The sequence below is a fragment of the Tenrec ecaudatus genome (assembly GCF_050624435.1).
Source record: "Tenrec ecaudatus isolate mTenEca1 chromosome 1 unlocalized genomic scaffold, mTenEca1.hap1 SUPER_1_unloc_18, whole genome shotgun sequence".
In the NCBI taxonomy this organism is placed as follows: Eukaryota; Metazoa; Chordata; class Mammalia; order Afrosoricida; family Tenrecidae; genus Tenrec; species Tenrec ecaudatus.
Genome location: NW_027457558.1, coordinates 892,793 through 904,091, shown reverse-complemented (window position 1 = coordinate 904,091; position 11,299 = coordinate 892,793). Strand labels below are relative to the sequence as shown.

Below are 11,299 nucleotides of genomic sequence, written 5' to 3'. Positions count from 1 at the left end.
ACCAATGGGCTTTGAGTCTCCACTCTGCACTCACCCACATTTTCAATGATATGATTTTTTGTTCTTTGATTCTTGATACCTCATGATCCCTTCGACAGTTCGTGGTCAAACAGGCTGGTGTGTTTCTTCCATGTGGGCTTTGTTGCTTCTGAACTAGGTGGCCACTTGTTTATCTTTGAGCCTTAAAGATCCCAGATGCTATATCTTTTGACAGCCAGGCACCATCAGCTTTCTTCACCACATTTGCTTATGCACACGTTTGTCTTCACTGATCGTATCAGGAAGGTGGGCACCCACTGATACGATTTTTAGTTCTTTGATGTCTGATAACTGGTCCCTTCTACATCTCGTGGTCAGCCAGGCTGGTGTTCTTCTTCCATGTGGGCTTTGATACTTCTCAGCTAGATGGCCGCTTATTTATCTTCAAGCCTTTAACACCCCAGACGCTATATCTTTTGATAGCCGGGCACCGTCAACTTCCTTCACCACATTTGCTTATGCACACATTTTTCTTCAGCAATCGTGTCGGGAAGGTGTGAATCCTGGAATGCCAATTTAATAGAACAACGTGCTCTTGCATTGAGTAAGTGCTTGAGTGGAGGCCCAATGTCCATCTGCTGCCTTAGTACTAAACCTATAAATATATGCACATAGATCTGTTTCCCTACACTCATATAAATATATTTACATATGTACATTCCAGTCTTTGGACCTCTATAAATACCCTTTGTCACCTAGTTCTCTCCTCTATTTCCTTTTACTTTCCTCTTGTCCCACTATCATGCTCAGCCTTCATTTGGGTTTCAGTAATTTCTCTCGGTTACCTTGCCCTTGCTGAATCCCTACCAGACCACTCACACCCTCCTTGCTACTGATTTTGAATAACTTATTGCTCCCCTGTCCCTGGGTTGGTCAGCACTACCCCTTTGCCCCCTTCTCTCCCACTCCCCTATTCCCCCGGAACTATTGGTCCCCTTGTTTTCTCCTCCAAACTATTCATGCAGTCTATCGTATCTAGATAGGTCTGTAGAGATAATAATATGCACCAAAAATCAAGTCATTGCAAGATAGGCAATGAGTGAGAACACAGCAATGACAACAAAAAGGAAACCAATTACCCATAGAAGAATAAATTAATTTTGGAAGGCAAATGCTTTGAAAATGATGAGGGCAAAAAAATGTACAGATGTGCTTTATACAACTGATGTAAGTATGGATTGTGATAAGAGTTGTATGAGTCCCTAATAAAATGTTTTTTTAAGAATAAAATAAAAGAAAAAAATTTTAAAGAAAGAAAAACCTATACATAGATGAAGGTCTGATTTTTAATCTCTAGGCGTGTCCTTCAGTCAGGTCCAATGGGGTACCATGCTTTGGCCCCAGAGTCTGTCCTTTGTACTACCTCAGGGTCTCCCTGCTCTGCTCCCACGGTTGCTCTGCCACACATTTTTAGTGGTTTGCCTCAGTGCCATAGGATCAGTCTGGGCCAGTTCTAACCCTGAGTCTCCAGTGTTGTCCCCCTTAGGGCACTGGGCCATCAATGGACGGTGTGTCTCGTAGTGGGACCAGCCACATTGTCCACTCTGTCCACTGGCTGTTCAGAGCCGGGATATCGTCCTCCAGGCCTGATGGGCCTGGATATGCTCCACTCTCTCTTCCTCCCCCTTCTTTGCTCCCATTTGCTCTGATCAAACATGCCCCTCTCTCCTAGATGCAGCTTCAGTGCTGTCCTCTGACGTAAATTCTTCTGGGGACAGGGGCAGTTGTCCACATAGCTGGTATGGGAGCCCAGCCCTCAGGCCCCTCCACTGGCTCCCCACTCCGTGCGGGCACACTGCATTCATCTGGCACTGGCTTGATATCTGGTCCCTCTTTCCCTGTGGAAACACAAACAATACCCTCCCCTTGGGTGGGACAGTCAAGCACCTTTTCTCTGGAGCTTCCCTCAGCACCACCTTCGGTTGTGTCCATGCCCATGCCCAGGTCCAGGAAAGGCTATGCGCCCTGCAGGATGCTTGGGAGCAGGTCTTTCAGGCCTGGGAACGGAAGCAAGGGAGACGGCAGGCCATGCACCGCAAGCAGTTCTTCCTCAGACAGTGTGGAAGCTGGACAAGATCCTGCAGGCCCAGGAGACAGCTCTCCTCACCACACACAGACACACTGACCCCAGGACCTCCAGTCCTCCTGTAGTACCACCCCAATCCGCCTTGCTTCCTGGATCACTGGCTGCTATTCTGATACGGAGCTAGATAGTGTGTCTTCCCAAGTGGCCAAGGGGACTCCTGAGCCTCAGGTCACTCAGGGCCATCTCCTCCCCGCACCTGGCCCCGGCCAGCCAAGCCCTATGCGGTTTGGTTGGAAATTGATGGGGCTCCTCACCACCTCGTCAGAAGTTGGGATGTTCCTAACAGCCCCCAGGTTGGAATGCTCTTCTTCCTCAGGTTCCTTCTCCTCCTGCTCAGCACCCACCTCCCCACCCCCAGCCGCAGGCCCCTTGAGGCACCCCCAGAGAGCCCAGGCTGTAAACCAAGGTTCTGGCAGATGTTGCTGTCTAGGGTTCCCTTTAAACCACCATCTGTGCCCCCGATCACCCCCCCCCACCTCTGTGTCACCTCCATGGCTGCCCCAGGTCTCCCAGGAAGCCAGTGTCCTGGAGGGCTCTGTGGAAGAGGTGGAGCGGCTGATCCAGAAGCATGGCACCTTCCCGAGGTGCTGAGCACACAGGATAGGGAGGTGATGGCCGGGACGGTCATGGGCATGACCCTGATAGGGCCGGGGTATCCAGACTGTTGGGGGAACACGGGTGAGGTGTGTATGCACACCGAACCTGTGCTGGTGGGTGAGGGATTACCAAGGAGCCAGGGGCTCCAATCCAGGGCTGGTGACCAAGCCGAGGTGCCCAAGCACCCAGAAGTGCATGGGGATGGGTTAGGCCACACTCTGGGGACCACAGAGGGCATTTGGATCTGCCCATATCACATGGCCCCTGCTTCCTTCTGCCCAGGAGCCTGGCCAACCCTCAAATGCAGAGCTGAGGGGAGGCCCCCGGGACTTATAGTGAGGGCTATGGGCTGTGAGCCAGCCCCAGCAGGGGTACACTCGGTACTCAGGGCTGGGTCCACCTCCCACCTCCCACTATGCAGGAGGCTGTGCTGAGAGAACAGGCCAGGGTGCTGCAAGGCCCCTGGGTTCAGGGCCTGCTGGGCACAATACGTGAGCGGCCAGCTTGAGTCGAAGCCCTGGGAGAAGGTCAGTGACACAAGCTTCACACCTCTCTGATTACTGCCGGCTTTCTCAGTGCTGGTAGCCAGGTCAGAGGGCACCCCACCTGAACCCCTTTTCACCTTTACAAGTGACCTTCAGCCCCACTAGGGGCCAAGGGGCGGCCTGCGGTGGAACGGGATGTGGAGAGTTTAATGGCTTTTCCAGGGGCAAAGCTAGGACTGGAGCCCAGGGCCCTTGATTCTCAGACCCGTGTGGACACCTGTCATCCTGATGGGCAGAGTAGACAGGGCCCCAGTGGTGGTTGAGGGGCACCCTCCACATGAGAACCCACCCATGGCCCATGCCCAGCCACTTCCTAGATCTGAAGACTGATGGGCTTGGGCCCTGTCATCTTGGGTGAAAGAAAAATTATTGTGCTGTCCCTGAGCTTGGTCAGCATTTCACTCCTTGGCAGAGCCCGAGGGGCAGACGGGGTCACCGCTTGGGACCAAGGCAGTATGAACATCTGGGCACTCATGTCCCCACCATCACACAGGACGGCGACTGGATCCAGGGGTGGGGCCAGCAGCTGGAATAGCCTGTCCCTCTTGGGGACCACAAAGAGAAGCTGATGCGGTTTCAGAAACACCTGGCCTATGAGACAGAAACCCCATGGAAGGGAGGCAGGAAGGGAATTGACAGGAAGAGCTGGGACCCCTGCTAGGTACTGGTTTTCCATCCAGCAGCCTTGTCCCCAACACCCGCAGTGTCACTGTGCAGACACTAATCAGACTCTGTCACCTGCCCGAGGCCAAGACCAAGACCAGCCAGGAAGAAAGGATCGAAGAGAACCCTGGGCAGAAGGGCAGAGGCCAAGCCTGTAATGTGCCCGTCCTCCACAGTGTGCCCTTGCTAGAGTCCTGGACCTTGGGAAGGCTCTGGAGAGCATAGAGAGGCTGCTGCACAGACACGAGGCCTTGGAGCAGGAGATGGGCCTCCTCCAAGTTCAGGGGCAGGTATGCCACTGGGTCTAGCATCGGGGCCAGGCCAGGGGACCTCTTCTGTGGGACGCTGCAGAGGAAGAGATGAGCCAGTACACTCCCATGCCAGGGGCCTCTTGATCACAACTTGATCCCCTTCTTCAGCCTCCGGACATCCCCCATATCCCAGAGCAGTAGGCAGCCCTCCTCTGCCAGAGAAGCCTGGGGTCAGCCCGCAGCCTCGGCCACAGGTGCCAACAGTTCATGGACAGCTGGCACAGCTCCAGAGCAGAGCCCAGAAGTGGTATGGACACCCTTTGGGTCCATTTCTTCACTCCTGCCCCCCTTCAGCAATCAAGTCCCATGCATCTCCTTGACTCCTTGTTTTAGGGTACAAAAGAGACCTTCAGGACAAACAATGTAAAGAAAACATCGATCAAGTCTTAAAAGAGACCACGACCACACAATGACCCAGACACATCATCCGTGAAACAAATCCAGGGAGACTCATATGTGTGTAAGAAAGAGGTCTACTGGCGATATCTAAAACAGATGGAAATAGAGTTACCATATGACCAAGCAACCCCCCCCCCACTCTTACTGGGCAAGAAACAAACCAAGATCAAACATCTGTGCTCCAAAGTTCATTGGCACAGTTCACAATTGCAAGGAATTGGAAACAAGCCAAATTTCCATCACCTGACAATTGGATTAAAAAGCTAGGGTACCTCTACCAGCGGGGATCAACGATGTAATGTCACACCGGAAGTTCTTGGCGCCCCAGAATGGGGCTCTGGGCTTCCTGCCTCGGAAGCGCAGCAGCCGGCAAGGCGGGAAGGTGAAGAGCTTCCCCAAGGATGATGGCTCCAAGCCGGTCCACCTGACGGCCTTCCTGGGCTACAAGGCCGGCATGACCCACATTGTGCGCGAGGTCGACAGGCCAGGCTCCAAGGTGAACAAGAAGGAAGTGGTGGAGGCCGTGACCATCATGGAGACCCCTCCCATGTTGGTGGTGGGCATCGTGGGCTATGTGTAGACACCTCACGGCCTCCGGACCTTCAAGACGGTCTTTGCAGAACACATCAGTGACGACGAGTGCAAGCGGCGGTTCTACAAGAACTGGCACAATTCGAAGAAGAAGGCTTTCACCAAGTACTGCAAGAAGTGGCAGGATGACGAGGGTAAGAAGCAGCTCGAGAAAGACTTTAGCAGCATGAAGAAGTCCTGCCCGGTCATGCGCGCCATCGCCCACACCCAGACGCACCTGCTCCTCCTGCGCCAGGAGAAGGCGCACCTGACGGAGATGCAGGTGAACGGGGGCTCCGTGGCTGAGAAGCTGGACTGGGCCCGAGAGAAGCTGGTGCCAGTGAACCAGGTTTTCGGGCAGGATGAAATGATCGACATCACGGGGGTGACCAAGGGCAAAGGCTACAAAGGGGTCACCAGTCGTTGGCACACCAAGAAGCTGCCCCGAAAGACCCACCGAGGGTTGTGCAAGGTGGCTTGTATCGGGGCCTGGCATCCCACCCGTGTGGCCTTCTTGATGGCCCACGCTGGGCAGGAAGGCTACCACCACCGCACAGAGATCAACAAGATCTATAAGATTGGCCAGGGCTACCTCATCAAGGACGGCAATCTTATCAAGAACAATGCCTCCACCGACTAAGATCTCTCTGACAAGAGCAACAACCCCAGGGCGACTTTGTCCACTACGGGGAAGTGATCAATGACTTTGTTATGCTGAATGGCGGCATGGTGGGCACCAAGAAGCGGGTGCTGACTCTGCACAAGTCCCTGCTGGTGCAGACTAAGCGCCGTGCCCTGGAGAAGATCGACCTCAAGTTCATCGACACCACCTCCAAGTTGGGCCATGGCCGTTTCCAGACCGTGGAAGAGAAAAAAGCTTTCATGGGACCACTCAAGAAAGACCAGATTGTCAAGGAGGAAGGCACATAACAGATGGTACAGCTGGTGGGATCAGAATAAAGACTTCTTTTTCAGTGGGGGGGAAAAATGTGGTACATACATATAATGGAGTACTACACATCGCTAAAAAGTAGTGATGAAAATTTGAAGCACATCACTGCATGGGAAGAACTGGAGGAAAGCATGCTAAGCGAAGTAAACCAAGAACAAAAGGACAAGTACACTTGAGTCCACGGAGGAAAGCTTTAAAAACAATGCAAAAGGGACATAGGGGAAAAGCTACTGTATAAACATTCCTGGGGTGAGGACCAGGTAATATGGCAGGGACCAGACCAAATTCAGGGATACACATGGTAGACAGATAAAAAAGAGGCGGGGAAAGGAAAAGTAATAATAATAATAATTAAATGGGTAGTGGGATCACAGGGCACTAACCCGCCCAAGGGTGCCACCGTGAACCCATATATCTCCGATCTGCCTGCCTCTGTGCCTTTGCCTGTGCTCACCCTTTCTCTACTTGGCTCGGTCCTACACCTGTTCTTTTGTGTCTGGCTTATGTCATTACCAGCAGCCCTGCTCGCGTAGTGGTTACGAATTGGACTGTGATCAGCAAGACCAGCAGTTCAAGTCCACCAGCTGCGCCTTGTGAGAAAGATGAAGCTTTCTATGTCTGTAAAAGAGTTACCATCCCCGGAACCCGTGGGGGCAGTTCCACTCTGCCCTTTAGGGTTACCAGGAGTCAGAGTTGACTGGATGGCAGTGAGTTGGGAATTTTATTTATTTAATTCCCAGCATGTCTTTTCAAGGTTCATTTGTGACCTGACATTTATCCCCCTATTTTAATGAAAGGACACGACTCCGTTCTAGAACTCGAACTCACTGACTTGGTCCATCCATCTGTCCACGGACTGAAAGGCGTCTTCCACCTTTGACTGTCGTAACTATAATGCAGTGATGTCCATAATTTAAAAGAAAACATTTTGACATGATGTTTTTAAGGGACACAGTGAGACCAGAGCATTTGTCCCTGCCAGTGAAGGGACTGGAGGTCAATCCTATTTTTTCCTTCTTTTTTAAGTGTCTCTATTCCCATCTACAAAAGTTGGGCCCCACTCAGGACTGTATATGGTTTCTCTCCTTGAAACAAAAAAATCCATTGTTGTGCCCATTACCTAGAGGGGGGAACGAAGCTTACAAGCTAGTGCCCAGAACCAACACCCACAAGGCTGGTGGCTGGAGGAGGTCTGTGTGCCCACTGTGGCTTCAGGAGGGACAGAGGGGCCTGCAGGGGGGCCACTGGGCCTCAGAGACCTTCCAGGCGAGGCTACAGGAACTGCAGCAGCTCTGGGGCGAGCTAAGGGCCAACTGTAGGAGGAAAGAGGCCATGCTCCAGGAGGCCTGCAAGGTGGGATTGTGCACGCCCTGGGCCAGGTTGGATGGGACCCCAGGTTGCCCAGTGCCCACTGCTCACCCCACGTCCTGTCCCAGGCCCTGCATACGGGGGAGCATCTGGGAGCTGGAGAGCTGGCTGCATCCTGTGGAGGGGGAGCTGCGAGTCCCTGCCAGTGGATAGGACCGTCCTGGGGTGGATGAGCTCCAAGTGGGGGCAAACAAGACTCGTTTCAAACACCAGCTCTGTCTCCTCTAAGGGCCCGTGTACAACTGCGACAACACAACATTGGGTCCTGCTGGGTCCCCATTAGCATCTGGGAGGAAGGCTATTTATTACAGGGAATCCTACTTTTGTCCCTTGGTGTTAATTGCAGACTCACTGGGTGACGGATTGTATCTGACATGCACCACGTTTGCAGCAGCAAACACCAACACTTTGTCAAACTCCATTTGGTATTGCTCCATCCCTCCATTATTCTCACTAATGACAAAAATAATTAACACATTTATATAAAAGCACAGGATGAGGAAAGCTTTAATTTATGCATCTAGCTCAGGGTCATCCCTCTTATCAATATATGACAATCTAATGAGGCTTAATTAAAAAGTAGCAGTGAAGCAATTTAGGAAACTGAGGGATTGTCATGAGTCCTGGTTGTGACAGCATGTTTTGTGCACCATGGAAGATAACAGATTTGTCTTCTGTGGTATCTCATATCCATCATCCCCAAACTACCTGCTCTTAGGGGTAGAGAGAGCGAGCTTGTCTTTGAAAAAAGTGCCTGGGTTTGGTAGCTGCTCACAGGATGGCAGGTGTAATGTATTATGAGAACTTAACAAGGCTCTGAGAAGATGGCTATTGGAAGGTCTGGGTGGAGGGCAAGGTCATGGCCCTTAAGGATTCAGGATCCAGAAGTCAAGTCAGAACTGGATGCCAGAGATTTTCTCAATCCAGCCCTCTTTGCCCCTCCCCTAAGGCCAATACATTTCTAAGGGTTATGGATTCTACTTCAGAATCTTTCTCAAACCCAGGGCCCTCTTCACCATTATTGTCTAGACCTGGTCACCTCTTGCTTTATAAATAAAAATATGGGTTTATTGTAAGTCTGGGCCTGTTAGGTTTCTCGGGTGGGAAATGTCTCGGTCCTTGGCTACACACTGGAAAGAAATTCACACCAAAGCCTGGTTGGTAATCCGAGTGGGTTTATATACATGAGAGAAGAAGGTTCCGGCGTTACACTAAACTGAACACGGGCACCCTTATGACACTGCACACTCAGCCCTGCTGAGTGGAAGGCAGAGAAGCAGCTGAAGGGAAGGGGCGGTGGTCTCCAGATTCCAGCCTTTTAAGGGTTTTCAGCTGGGAGGCATCAATTAAGCTCTCCTGGCTTGGGCTTAGCCCGCATTGGCTTCCAACCTCCTGTAGGGGGCCCCCTAAGCATGGAGAGGAACAACCCCTTGTCTTGCTACCTAACCGGTCTACATTCCTGCATGGCTACATTGAGATGGAACTAGCCCCTTTAGACAGCCTGTGTGGTTCACCAGGAGACACGGGCCCCAGTGTTCCCTGTGACCACCTTCAACCTTAAACTACTGTTGGAGTTTATATTACCTGTGTGGGTCTGTGGGCATGGGACATTTCCATGCCAGAGACCTGAAGTTACACAAATAGGCATCCAGAACAGAACTCATACAGGCTCTAATAAGATGCTCAGATGCTTCTCGCTAGGATGAGAATTTAACGAAGTGTGTGAGCAGTTCAGATCTTGTAAGGGAGAACAGGTCAGTAGGGTATCCAGAGAAGAGAGCAAAGGTCAGGGGAAAGGGAGGGGGCCCACAGACATCTGTGCTCTGTGTTTTGCCACAAGACAAAAACCGGGTCTCCTTGCCAAAGAAAGCAGAACAGCAAGTCCCTCAGAACTACGACATTTTTAAACATGACCTATACAACACTCGGCTCTGGGAGGCGCCTTGGAAAACCATAAAAGCCCTAAAAGAGGGGCAAGGAGGAAGCCCAAGTCTTTGATTTTCTCTGCTGTGCTTTCAGTGTTGAAATGTCTGTGCACGGAGCCTTTGAAATTTCAGAATCAGAGAGTGGATTCACAAGCCAAGCTCCTGCTTTATTCTTCAATGCATTTTGGCCCAGCTTCTCCTTGGTGAGACATGTAACAGAAATTCTGGACTTAGGAGCCACTTGGTCCTTGGACACTAGGAGATTTCAGTGGAATCTGAAACAGGGCTCTAACCACCAGCTGGACTGGCCTAGGAAGCCCAAGTATTCAGTCTCCAAAACACCAACCTCCCGTTGCTCTTCATCTGCCTCCACCTTGTTCAGCTTTAGTGTTGTCCGTGGAAGCGTTTGGCACCCATCTGATGCTTCGGAACCCAGAAAGGAGGAAAGGTAAAACTGGGATTCAAATGAAACAGACTTAAGCAGGACCATAGCCAAGATGTGCACAGGGCTCCTCGCAGCATTTGTCACCTTCATTTCCCTCTTCGGACTCAGACGTGGCAAGGTTCAGAAACAAGCTTTACCAGAAAGAACAGCTGTGAACCCAGCCTGCTTCCAAGTGAGAAAAAGCCCTTTACACATGAGTTCCTGAGGTCAGCCCAGCCCTGTGCGTCCCCACCCCTCCCAGAGTCCCCGGCTCTCTGGCGAAGCATTAAAGCAAGTGGAAGCAGAGATTTGCTCAGAATAAAAAATCATTTTTCACAATAGCACGGCACGTTCTGGATGGCAATCACGGCTGCACAAACCATATCCGTCCTCCAGCCATAATGTTGGCGCCTCAGTGACCACGCACATACATTGTGTGGCGAGACTCAGAGCCTATTCCATTTGTTGTCAATTGTTTCCTTACTCTCCATACTTTGCACTTAGGAGACATGCTCTCTGGAGGTGGTTGAGGCTTCCCTTGTCACCAATAATCATCTCCTACGCCTTCCTTTACAGTCACTAATTTGATGTGTTCACTCAAAGAAATGCCAATAATATGAGGTTTCAGAGGAGAGCTCCTAGAGCTCCCCCAGACAAACTGGAGGCCGAGTGTCACCGTCATTATCCTGAGCTGGGAGGGGGCACTAGTGTTCCGGAAGCTGGGGATCCGTCACTGCCTGCCCACCGCACAGACAGAGCAGGTGCTGGTTATAATTGCTTCTAGACGTCCTGCCATGCTGAGTTGAAAGTCAAACCCATAAACGCTGCCCGACTACAATAAAACTGGAGTACACAGACATTTCTGCATCATTGCTGGCTGAAAATATACTGATTGGAGTTGGATGAGATGGCAGCAAGTGCCTAAGGAGGGGATGCTGTGGGAACACCAACAAGATGACTGTCAGTCGCCGTTTCCTCTTCTCGTCTGCTTTCCCCCCCCCTATCTTTCAGGACCAAAAGACATGACAAATATGTAAGGAAACAAATTTGTTCATTTTTAGAGGAGTCTCCCTCCCCACCCCACCCCACCCCCATCCACCTCTGGCCTCCTTTGAGCAAGTCAGTAGAACTTTTTTTTTTTTTTAAACCTGGCTTCTACTATGGCAGTTTCCGGAGTTGCTATGTGGCTGTGTTTAAAAGTCGCCTTTGGGATACAGAGCACAATCCTTGTCACAAAGGCATTCTCCCAGTCCCAAATAGCAATGCGACCTCATTTTAGAAGATTGTTCTTGTTTCTGTAGACCCAGAAAAGAGTTCAAGCTGTTGATCTTCACCGTGGTTGTCGAGTCAGCCTCTCATGGGCACCTCATGGGAAGCGGAGCAAACTATGCCAGTCTGTGCTATCACCAGGGCTGGGAGG

At 51.3% G+C, this 11,299-nt stretch overlaps 1 pseudogene; it reads left to right on the top strand.

Annotated features, from left to right (window-relative positions):
* The first annotated feature begins 4,938 nt into the window (after nucleotides 1-4,938).
* LOC142435815 (large ribosomal subunit protein uL3 pseudogene) lies at nucleotides 4,939-6,140 on the top strand (annotated as a pseudogene).
* The last annotated feature ends 5,159 nt before the right edge of the window (nucleotides 6,141-11,299 follow it).